This window comes from Macrobrachium nipponense, chromosome 11 (genome assembly GCF_015104395.2).
Source record: "Macrobrachium nipponense isolate FS-2020 chromosome 11, ASM1510439v2, whole genome shotgun sequence".
NCBI lineage: Eukaryota > Metazoa > Arthropoda > Malacostraca > Decapoda > Palaemonidae > Macrobrachium > Macrobrachium nipponense.
Genome location: NC_061087.1, coordinates 74,449,957 through 74,463,301, shown reverse-complemented (window position 1 = coordinate 74,463,301; position 13,345 = coordinate 74,449,957).

The window sequence follows — 13,345 nt, the reverse complement described above, 5'->3', positions numbered from 1 at the left end:
TTTTCTACCCTGGAGTTTCAAGGATAAGTAAAGTATCGTTCAGATAACCGATAAATTTGCCACACGGGCGTAAGGCCTGTGTGGATAAAGACCATTATTTAGCCAATGAATAACAATACATGTAAAGTATTCATGATATTATTAATCATAATAATAATAATCACACTAATATTCATTACAGTTAACATCATTACTCTTGTTTTTAATATTATAATCATCATTATCGTTTTTAGTCATACTTCGACATCAGGGAAGAGGATGATAGAAAATGCATAAATACACATAAGGTATACGTATACGTATATTGACAGATATGGTACATACATAAATACATACACAATATATATATATATATATATATATATATATATATATATATATATATATATATATATATATATATATATATATATATATATATATATATATATATATATATATATATATATATATATATATATATATATTATGGTCAGTATAATAGGTACGTTTTTAAAAATGGTCGTTGTAGGAGGTCAGCCGGGAAAAAAAATCGGCCATAGTTTATTCATGGTCTGAAAAGTTAGAAAGGCCTTGATATAAAGAAAATATTTGTATATCTCTTCATCATACTCGACATTCAAGTATTATTCCTACAAAAATCACCTTTGTCCTCTTATCTAACTCGTTTGGTGCTTTTGTATGAACCACTTACTTGTTGATAATTAGCATATGAAGCATACGATTCTTTTCTTTGTTGCAAAAACGCGCAACACAAAAGTAGTCTTGCAGCCACGAGGACAATTTGCCAGTCTGGCCATAGATGAAGCAGCAATCATGCATAACCTGACCTCGCCCTGTCGTCGACAGTGTTGACTATTATGCGAGGTTACCAGTTATATCAGGCCAAAATATCGTTCCAGACACCTATAAATGATCTCATTTTCATTTCAATATCATTGTATTTCACCAGTTGAGTTATAATTGCTATGTATTCCTATAGTCAACGTAATATTATTCAGTGAAAATGATAATATTGCCATATGTAAACATTTACGAAATTTCTTTGCTATAATATTGGCATTCGTACCGTGTATATACCAAATTTTTATTCATTGCCCGTGTTATTATCAATGGATACAGTATTATTATCGTCCTTCTTAACAATGATTTGCCTAGCCTTTCCTTTAATACTTATTGTAAAGAGGGTCAAACATTTCCATTTTTGTAACCTATTGGGAACCCTGTTATTACGTCTAATGTCATAGTTTACGTCACAACTAGCCTCGCTCTGGATGTTTAATAAATTTACCTAAGTTTCCCTTTAAATTTCTTTGATTTACTCTGATAAATGCCTTAATTATCAAAATTAGGCATCACTGCATATTTTTGCCAATTAGGTCATGGCTTCAAATAGCTATATCAAAATACGATCCATATCTGATGGTTTTATAAGATTTCATTGACGAAAATCAATTAGACACGGCCCTGAAATGCAGTAGTAGTATATGATTGCTTCCAGGAGTAGAGAAGTGTTGGTCTGGTGGTTAACTCTTCTAGGAAAGGAAGGCACTCATTTTTTTTCATGTTCTTTCAAAAGTTCTTTAAAGTCTATGAATAACGTTATAACGATCTAAAATCAAGAAATGGTGTCACTCCATCAACGTAATTTTCCAAAAAATTGCCTCATAAAATAGGTAAAAAAGAAATAATTCTACAGCTGTAGCTAACACTAAACCTCTACTAATGTGTTGGAAAATATATGTTTCGAAACTATAGTAACTTCATATATTCCAGTGAATGAGAATTTTTTTTAAATTCAGACAGCATAATAATTCAAACAACTGAAATTTATTGTAAATGCCGTGAGTCAAAAAGACTTACTTATCTAATATGGACACATTAATTTAAAACAGCCTTGAAATCCAGTAAAATTCAGAAGCAAGATTCCTTAGCATTGGGGTTCTTAACCTTTTGATGACTCCAGACTCCCAAAGAATTGCCCAATATGGTTCCATACCCCTTTTGCGTAAGTCCTCTTCTAAAGTCATATTTGTTGACAATATAATTTAAAATACTTAGTTTGATACATAGTACTTTAAGTATGAATATCCAGTTATATAACATAAAAGGAAATCAAAAGCATTTTTAGTTTTATATAGTTATTTGTTTACAAAATGTACCCATGAATACATTGACACATTAAATTCAAATATATATACAAACCTCTATAGATTAGGGCCCCATAACCCCAATATGGCGTTCTCTAACCTACATGGGATATGAATAACCCCTGTTAAGAACCCCTGCCTTAGCATGAATAATAGAGAGAGAGAGAGAGAGAGAGAGAGAGAGAGAGAGAGAGAGAGAGAGAGAGAAAGGTCCTCAGTTCCTTAATGAACAATGTTAATTTAGGCATACAGCCAGTTTGTTTGTTAGTGCAACCTGGCAACCTAACTATGGACAGTCTCAAAATAAAACTTAGTCATTGTTCATAGACACACATGCACTTCATTCTTCCAAGGCTCCTATGCAACGAATGAGCGACACCACTAGAAGGCGACAGAACCCACTGATTTCCATAACAAAATACAGTTTTGGGAGCACGAGATAATGGAGGACGAGAAGAGGGGAGAGGGAAAGAGCACCTTCATGATAGTTACGATTACTGCAATAGCGAAATGCCAGTCATAATAATAAAATCACGGCCAATTTCTCAATTAGATTGACAAGGCAGCGTTCCAAAAAGTCCCTTGAATTTCGATATAAATTCACCTAAATTTTACAGTTTCTGATGGTTATGTTTTCGTTTGGTACCAAAAATGGACATCGTGACTGGCAGCAAGTGATGACATGCTGAAGAAGGTTTCAATGTAATTTTCCGGAGAAAAAAACTTTCATTGCAATTGGATTGTCAGCCTTAGCGAGGGTTTACGACCTTCGACCGTCCGTGTTATGAAGGGATGAAACCTGATCACTTAATCCCAACTGTAGACTCCAGGGCTGGGTCCAATGATTTGGTCTGAACGAGGCATGGTTATAGAAGTAGGGGAGCTTGGCTTGAAGAAAATTACATTTCTGTCATGAAATTGTAGGCAAACTAGTTTTGGTGGCAAGGGAAGATCATCAAATGGCGTTAAAGGCAATTACTGAGCATTTCAGGGGCCTGTCTAATTGATTTTTGTCGATTTTACCAAAGCATCAGATATGGATCGTATTTTGGAAATGACTTTTTGAAGCTACAGCCTAATTGCAAAAATATGCAGTGATGTATAATATTGATAATTAGGGCATTTATCAGAATAAATCAAAGAAATTTAAAGATAAGCTTAGCTGAATTTAGTATGCACCCTGATAGAGGCTAGTTGTGACGTAAACTACGACATCACAGATAACAGCAGTGTTCCCAAATATTTGACCCTCTTGTACAATAAGTATTAAAGGAAAGGCTAGGCAAATTATGGTTTCCATTGGTGATACCACTGTTAATGAATAAGAATTTGATATATATAAATATGATAATATTATAGCAAAAGAATTTGGTAAATATAACATATGGCAATATTATTATTTTCATGGTACAATATTACGTTCACTATAGAAATAAACAGCAGTTATAGCTATCAGTATAATTGACTATGAGTTCTACAAAACCTCTGGAATTGGTGAAGTATAATCATATCGAAATAAAAATACGATCATTTAGAGATGTTTGGTACAATATTGTGGCCCAATATACATGGTAACCTTACATTATAGTCAACACAGCCGACGACAGGGCGAGGGCAGCCGATCATTCATAGGTCTAAGCTAGGTTATAGGAAACTGCTGCTTCACCTATGGTAAGCCTAACGAATTGTCCTCGTGGCTGCAAGACTGCTTTCGTGTTATGTGTTTTTGTAGTGTGCAACAAAGAAGAGACTAGTATGTGATATATGCTAAATATTAATAGGCAAACGGTTAGATAAGGCGATAAACAAGCAACAAACGATTTAGACATGAAGACAAAGGTGACCTTTTTAGTGATAATACTCGAATGACGAGTATGAAAAAGAGAATATTTAGTATATATCAAGGCCTTTCTAACTTTTCAGACCAAAATAAAAAATGGCCGAATTTTCTTGACTAATAAACTATTATATATATATATATATATATAATAATTCATGTATAATATATATATATATATATATATGTATATCTTATATATATATAGATATAGATATATATATATATATATATATATATATATATATATATATAGATATATATATATATCTTATATCTATATCTATACATATATATCTATATATATATAGATCATCTATATATATATATATATCTATATATATATATGTATATACCAATCATCTATATATATATATATATTATATAATAGTATATATTTATCTATACAATCTATATTAATATATATATATATCTGATATATTATATCATATATATATATATATATATATAGTATATATATAGATATATATATATATACAATCTATGTATATATATATATATATATATATATATATATATATATATATAGAGATATATTTATAATATATATAGATATATATGTATATGATATTATATATATATTTATATATATATATAATTTTAAATATATAATATGATATATATTACTATTATTATATATAATATATTAATAGATTCTATCAATTGCTATAAATTTATATATATTATTAGATTATGTATAGTATATATAAGAATATCAATTCTATATATATTTATAATAGTATATATATATATATATATTATAAATTAATGTAAAAAAGATATCTATCTATAATATATATAAATATATATATATCTATATATATTATCGTTATATATATATATTAGCTATTATATATATTATATATTTATATATTAATTATATATATGTCTCTCTTTCCTATTTAAATATCGATTTTTAAAAAAAAGTTTTTAATTAATAAAAAGCTATATAGATCTATATATAATATATATATATTTAAATATTTAAATCTTTAATATATATAAATATATAGATATTTATATATAGCTAATATGAGCTATCTATCTCTATATATATATATAATATATATATATATATATATATATATATATATATATAAATATATTTATATATATATATATATATATATAGATATATATTATATACATATATATATATATATAGATTATATATATATAGATTTGATATATATATATATATATATATATATATATATATATATCTATATATATATATAGATATAGATTGATAGATATATATATCATATATATATATATATATATATATATATATCATATATTTTATAGATGATATATATATATGTTATATATATAGGATATATATAGCATCTTAGATATGATATATATATGTTAGTATATATCTATATATACTGCTTTATCTCAATATATATATCATATATATATATAGATATATATAGTATATATATATATATATATATATATATATATATATTATATAATATTTATTATTATAAAAGTTTATTAGTCAAGAAAATTCGGCCATTTTTTTATTTTCCTATGTACACGGCTATGTAAAGTATTGAAAATAATAATAATGATAATAATCACATTAATATTCATCACGGTTATTATCATTATCCTTTTTATTAATATTATAATCATCATTATAGATATTATTCATACTTCGACATCAGGGAAGTTCCTTGTTGGACGAGTGGATTTCGCGCTCGGCTACCAATCGGAGTTCGATTCTCGGCTCGGCCAACGCGGAACCAGAGGAACTTATATCTGGTGATAGAAATTCATTTCTCGATGTAATGTGGTTCGGATCCCACAATAAGCTGTAGGTCCCGTTGCTAGTAACCAATTGGTTTCTAGCCACGTAAAAATATCTCATCCTTCGGAACAGCCCTAGGAAAGCTGTTAATCGCTCGTGGTCTGGTAAAACAAAGATATACTTTTTTCGACATCAGTGAAGAGGATGATAGACTATGCATAAATACATATGCCATATGCATACCACATATAGACAGATATGCTACATACATAGTTACACATTCACAATACATAAATGCAACTTTATTTATCGGTGTATGTGCATAATTATATATATATATAGATATATATATATTGATATATATATATATATATATATATATATATATTTATATATATAGATAGATATATATATATATATATATATATATATATATATATATATATATATATATATATATATATATATATAGATATATAGATATATTATATATATATATATATATGTATATATATATAGCTTATAGATAGAATATATATATATATATATATATATATATATATCTATCTATATTATCTATATATATATATATATATCTATATATATATATATATATATAATTATGCACATACACCGATAAATAAAGTTGCATTTACGTATTGTGAATGTGTAACTATGCATGTACCATATCTGTCTATATGTGGGTATGCATATGGCATATGTATTTATGCAAATTCTATCATCCTCTTCCCTGATGTCGAAAAAAGTATATCTTTGTTTTACTAGACCACTGAGCTGATTAACAGCTTTCCTAGGGCTGTTCCGAAGGATGAGATATTTTTACGTGGCTAGAAACCAATTGGTTACCTAGCAACGGGACCTACAGCTTATTGTGGGATCCGAACCACATTATATCGAGAAATGAATTTCTATCACCAGATATAAATTCCTCTGGTTCCGCGTTGGCCGAGCCGAGAATCGAACTCCGATTGGTAGCCGAGCGCGAAATCCACTCGTCCAACGAGGAACTTCCCTGATGTCGAAGTATGAATAATATCTATAATGATGATTATAATATTAATAAAAAGGATAATGATAATAACCGTGATGAATATTAATGTGATTATTATCATACTTTACATAGCCGTGTACATAGGAAAAGTAGAGTATAGTATATTATGCATTTTTATTCATTGGATGAATACATGTCTTTAGTCCACTTCTCTAGAGAGAGAGAGAGAGAGAGAGAGAGAGAGAGAGAGAGGAGAAGAGAGAGAGGAGAATGAAAGTGTACGCAGAGCTTGTGTAAGACTTGGTACATATTTTCAGTTATAGGAAACGAGATTTACGCCATGGAACTATATTACACAATTAATATTCTCAATTGATGCCCATTCCCTTATTGTACTCTACTTAGACGTTTGAGTGAGTGAAACAATATAAGAATTCCATACACTACTATTACAACTACCACTAACATCTGAGTCCTCATTCATAAAGTATGTGGTCTGGGTGTCTACTCAACGTCATACTTCAGTATCAGTGAGTGGGAGGGCCATCGGTAATGAAGGTATACTAGCTCTATCTACGGGCCTGCTACTTTTAGCTATGTTTCCATTTAAATATCTTTGGTTTATTCTGATTAGTGCCTTAGTTTTCAACAGACATCAATCAATTTTTGCTAATTAGGCTGTGGCTTCCAATAGCTATTTCCAGAATACTATTTATGTCCGAGGCTTTAGTAAGATTTTATCGAGGAAAATCAATTAGACACGGCCATGTCTATTGTTATTTTGCGTTTCAAATAAAAAAAAAAAGTCTTCGCTAAATGTTCATTTGAGCAAGAAAGTAGAAAATCACTTGAATTAGCAAGGGCTCACTATTTCCTGTGTAGTGGATTATGCTTTTAAACTCTGTAATTCTATTCGATGAAAGAATGGACGAAGGGAGGCATGATTTATGGACGATAAATGTAAAGTTCTGCACGAATAGTAGAAAGAAACGAATACAGAGGGGGAAAGCAGAATGAAAAGGTCACACGACTACAATAATCCTGGCAGTAAAGAGACGACCGAAAATTAATGGAAGGTTTCGTGCATGAAATTCGGAAGTGATCCATATACATTGTTTTGAAGCTTACTATCATAATTGGCATAATAAAAAGGATTAACTGAAGCGAGGGGGAAAATACCCTGGACTCCTTTCGTTCTGCAAAGAGATAAAAAGATTAGTTGTCTTGACGGAGGCGTAGGTCCATATTTTCTGAAGTCAAGTCTGAATAATGCTCGGTTATATAATGTAATTTATTTGTATGTCATAGTATACTGTCTGCCTATCTAATTATGTATTTATCTAATATGTATATATATAGTATATATATATATATATATATATATATATATATATATATATATATATAGATATAACATAGGGAATACCATCGTGGTGTAAAACATGAGAAGCATTTGGCCAAGAGGAGGTTGAAATGATGGAATACATGATGTTTCCCTTGCAATCTCAGACACTTTTCTGGCATATTACGTACAATTGAGCAAAAGATTACAAAGTCGATTCTACAAAAAACAACTGAGGTTAAGGAGTCTATTACATTTCAAAGATCATCGTTCTTCCTAGAGGCCTTCAGGCCAGGAACAGCTTTCTACGACTGAATCAATTAACCGGATTAACAAAGGATATATTCTGCACGTTGTGCAGATGGGGTCAATTGTCTTTACACTTGAGCTTAAATTTATTTTAGTTTGTTAGTTTTAGTAATATAGTCTCTCGAAATAAAAAAGAAAATTCCTTGGCCTGTTATGAGACCTGGAAAATTTATGTGTAAATTCATTATATACAGAAAACAACAAGTAATCTAACTACCTACATTAATTTTCTCAATTTCCGCTTGAAATAAAATATAATGTATTTTATTCAATGTTCCTATGAGCGATACAAGTCATTTCTGAATTCTTGGATAACGAGCTAAAGAACATTGGAGAAATTAGTAAGGACTTGCAACAAAAAAGATATGAATTTATTTTGAAGATAATTGACAGGAAGTTAGAATTACTTCAAAACACCCTTGGTTTCACTTATTTAATTTATTAAAGTCCTTAAAAACAGCGTTGAAAATAGTTAATATATTTGGAACCTTCTCATTTAATAACAATGTCAAAAAACAAACATATAAGAGATTGTCCTCACCAAAATAGCAATAAAATTTATTAAATACCATATACTCGTAAGGATCTTGATTGATTCTATGTAGTCCAGATAGGCAAAGAGATAACGTTTTTTGCCTCCTCTCTGAATTGATATTAGACAGCTGCTCCTCAGCGAAGATCTTCCTTAAAAGTCATGACTTTTTTATGCATTAATATGGTCATATAGGTCTTTAATTTTGGGTTTTGTTGAAAAAACAAAATTTTCTTTGTAATCATTTGTTCCATTGGATGTACTAGATTCCTTAAAAAGGCCCTAGATCAAAGGCAAAAGATCTTGCACTCCTTTGGTTCCATTTTAAAATGCATACTGAATGCGTGGAAAACAATATTAAGAAAGATAAGCGAAAATTGTCTGAAGAGGATTTTGAATTATGTAAATGAAAATCTTTTCGACGGAAGAGTCTCTATGAATGACAGGACCCGAAGATTATGTTCTGCAATATTAAAACTACTCTAAACCACCGACCGGAGACTTTTGTATATTCCGCCTCTCTTGATGCAATTTAGTAAAGTTTGGACTGAACTTCCCTTGTTTGAACTAGAGGATTATCATTTTTCTCTTATTGACTCGATGCATCTCGCGCTCTCCCTGTAACATAATTTTGGAACATTTAAAGTATGTATACAATTGAAGACGTATATTTTCGACCTTTACAAATGTATGAAATGCCTCTCTCTCTCTCTCTCTCTCTCTCTCTCTCTCTCTCTCTCTCTGATTTCACAACCGAATAGACCAGGACTCGAACACTGGAACGAGTAGGAAGCAAATGGTATGGGGCTGTTTCGTAAGAGGCCAGTGCGCCTCTCTTGACGTAAGCAGTGCATTACGTATACATGGTTGTTAGTCCACTTCTCTGGCGGAGAGAGAGAGAGAGAGAGAGAGGAGAATGAAATAGTATACGCGAGGGATTAGTACTCGTCAAAACGTATACAACTATGACATTATACACAGTAACCCAAAGCAGGAGGACATCGACAAAGTCTCTCTCTCTCTCTCTCTCTCTCTCTCTTCTCTCTCTCTCTCTCTCTCTCTCTTATGTTTGTTTGCATTAGCGAGGCGGAAATTCTGGTCCCCACGATATATTCCCAATAACCTGAGGCATTCAGGAAATTTGTTCCCTTCGACATAATGAGATGTCACTTTTCTGGAGGTGGGCATTTGTTGTTGCGCAAATTGTGACAAAAAAAAAATGTTGTATTGGGACTTGGTTAAGGTCTTTCCATGCTTTTACCTGAGAGTACTCCTATGTTATATATTAACTCACTTTTAAACATTTACAAAAATAGTCTCTTCTGCCCTGTTGTAAAGTAAATTTTTTTAAAGGACTATTTTAAAATAAGCGCACTGGGTCAAAGTTGACATACTCTTTTGTTCCTGAATTTCTTCTAAGGCAGGATCCTTCAGGATATAATTTTCATCCTCGTATTAGAGCTTAATATCGTGTTATAGGTACACTAGACAGCAAATAATAAGCATTCTAGATTCATATGTTATTCTAAAAACATTGGAAACAGGATAATACAGACCAAACCATGCTGTGATGTATAGGCTCCAGAACTAAAATAGTGAAAGTCAGAAAAATTCTTTCTACTAAGGTCCTAGAATTCTGACAGTAAGGATTTAACTATTGGAGACCATTTTCATTTTAATAATAAACCTGTTTTTTTTCTGGTATCGATACAACTGGTATCAACGAAGGTAAAACTATGGGTTCACCCTGTGTTAGAACCCATTAAGAAAAATATTGCAGTCGTGATCTAGTAGCAGGTTCATTTTACGTGTCTCTTTATTTGGAGGACAATGGGCTGGCAAATATATATATATATATATATACATATATATAATATATATATATATATATATATATATATATATATATATATATATATATAACAAAACTAAAAAATTATTCTCCGTTAGAATGACGATACTTTCACATTAAGTACTATGTAAGATGTTTTTAGTACCAACTAGTCCCAAGTTTATTCTGATGTCTTTTATATAAAACTAAAAATAATTCTCTGCGCTCGAGCTCTTTACCTCGGACGTAGACACAAAAATCCTTTTAATGAGATTCTGATTATGCAGTAAGTCATTATTGCTGTGTTAATGAAATGCATGATGAGAGAGCCTAAGTTTGTGTCTGCATTTGTGTCAGACGATTTTTGCTTTTATCTATTTTGAGAATTGATTTGTCGCGTCAGTCTAATGAGGCGTGTAGAGGTGATCGATTGAATGAGTTTAGGAATATAGAGAATTTACTTAATCCGTAGGCTAATTTGGACTGGAGATCAAATGCCTGAATCTAGTTCTGCCAGAAAGAAAGAAAAAAGAACAAAGAGTTTATATCCGAGGTGGAATTAAGCACTTCTGTGCTCGAAAATGATTTACGTCTTAAAAAATTAATTATTATTAAAATCAGGGCTATCATAATCAGGGAAAAAATTCCAAATTATAAAAACAGAAGGAAGGAAGCAAGTCACTAAGTTGAGATTTTCACAAAATAAGAGAAGAAAAGGTGTTCTGACTAGTGCTACTAATTTCTAGTGACAAGTGAACCATTTATGCTTGAATTTATTGTAAAGTCCTTATTTATTGATCAGTAATCTCACTACTCGTTCATTTGTTTCATCAGCTGGAACTTGATTTTACCACATTCTAATTATGGAATCGTGTAATCACAACCATAGGTCATACTATAGTCTACGACATTGAATTCTCCTCTGAGGGGAATTTCAGAGATTCGGGGGAGAAGGAGTGATTGTTACCACAGATTGTCAAAACGTATTGTGCATCAGTCCGCCCTAGAGAGGTCACGCTGGGCTTTCTCTCCGCTAGCTTGCATGTTTGTGTTAGTATTTTGTAGCATATTGTATTTGGAATGAACTTTTATAGGCAAAAAATTCTGGAAATGGGGATCAGGGGGATGGTGATGACATTCTGATAATATGGTGAAAGTTCGCATTTCCCAAAGAAGGTTGAGAACCACTCTACGGGGTATCAACATCAGTCATATATTTTCATCCAGTAGTTCATTATTTTACTCAAGATGGATTTTATATACAAACGATACCTAAAATATGGTAAAACTGAATAACTCTATATGAAGAGAGCTTCAGATTTACAAATCTGAATGTTTTTCTAACGAACGTTAGTCTTAAAAAGCGTTTATGTTTAGTCTAATTCGAATCCTAACGAATGGTTATAGCTTTGGCTTTATATTTTTTGTGCAAAAAAAATGCTTTTTTTATGTATATTGTTCCAGGGACTGTAAAATCATTAAAATTATCTTTAAAGTAGAAAAAAAGAGGCTTCCTTTTGAGGTATATAGCTGTTAAAGGTTCAGTATCGAACTGAAACGACCACAGAATTATACAAACGAAATAGGAAAAGCGAAATTTGGTAACTGTTTGTGGTTCAGAGATGAATCTTAGAATTTCTGATGTTACGGTTATGTTCCTGCGCATTCAAAAGCACAGCGCCCATAACCCGGCCCCCAAACGGATAAATCCCTGTTTCAGGAACAGCAAAGTGCCTTTGAGGATTAACCTGGTTCCCTCGTTTGATGTACTCGGATGGGAAATAGCCCGTTCGCGTCCCATGGCCAAAAATTGGCCCTGTCGTTTCTTTCCTGAAATAGCTGCCGCAAGCAGTGAGTAAAGGGACAAACCAGAACCAGATTTCAGATGATTGGCTTCCACTACGGTTTCCAAGTCTCGTTTGATTCCAAGTACGCTGGAGTTCTCCGGTAATAATGTAGAAGACTCAGATTTCTTAATATATAAGGTTTTTAATATGAACAACGTGGTTTTCAGAATAAAAAAAATTCATTCTGAAGCAACTATTTTACACATTTTTCAGTATCTACTCTAAGTCCTGTTATTTAGAAGATAATAATATTTACCACGGTTATATGCGGTGATGGTAACATGACATGTCTCACACTAATAATAAATAGCACATATCTAAAGATAAGGGAAGTATAAGAATTACGTTATACTTCATCTTCGTTAGCTGTGTAACACATTATTGTTATGAATTAGCAACTAAATATAATGATTTCCTCATCTAAAAACAGCAAATTAAACAAAATGTTGCATATATCAGAAACAAGTACCATTACTTAAAAACTCGGATAAATAATTATACACACCAATCGAAACGTGAACCTTATACCTAAAGTTTTTATTTTCCGTATTTCATCACAAGTGAAAATAAATGCTTTTTTCTGTTTATATTCTGTAAATATTGCTCTTTCTCCTCCTTTGTTGTTTTACTTCTTTACTATAGCGTATGTGCAAATGCCGTTACTTAAAAATCGGTGAAGGTTTGTGTCTCTATGATTTGTTTCAT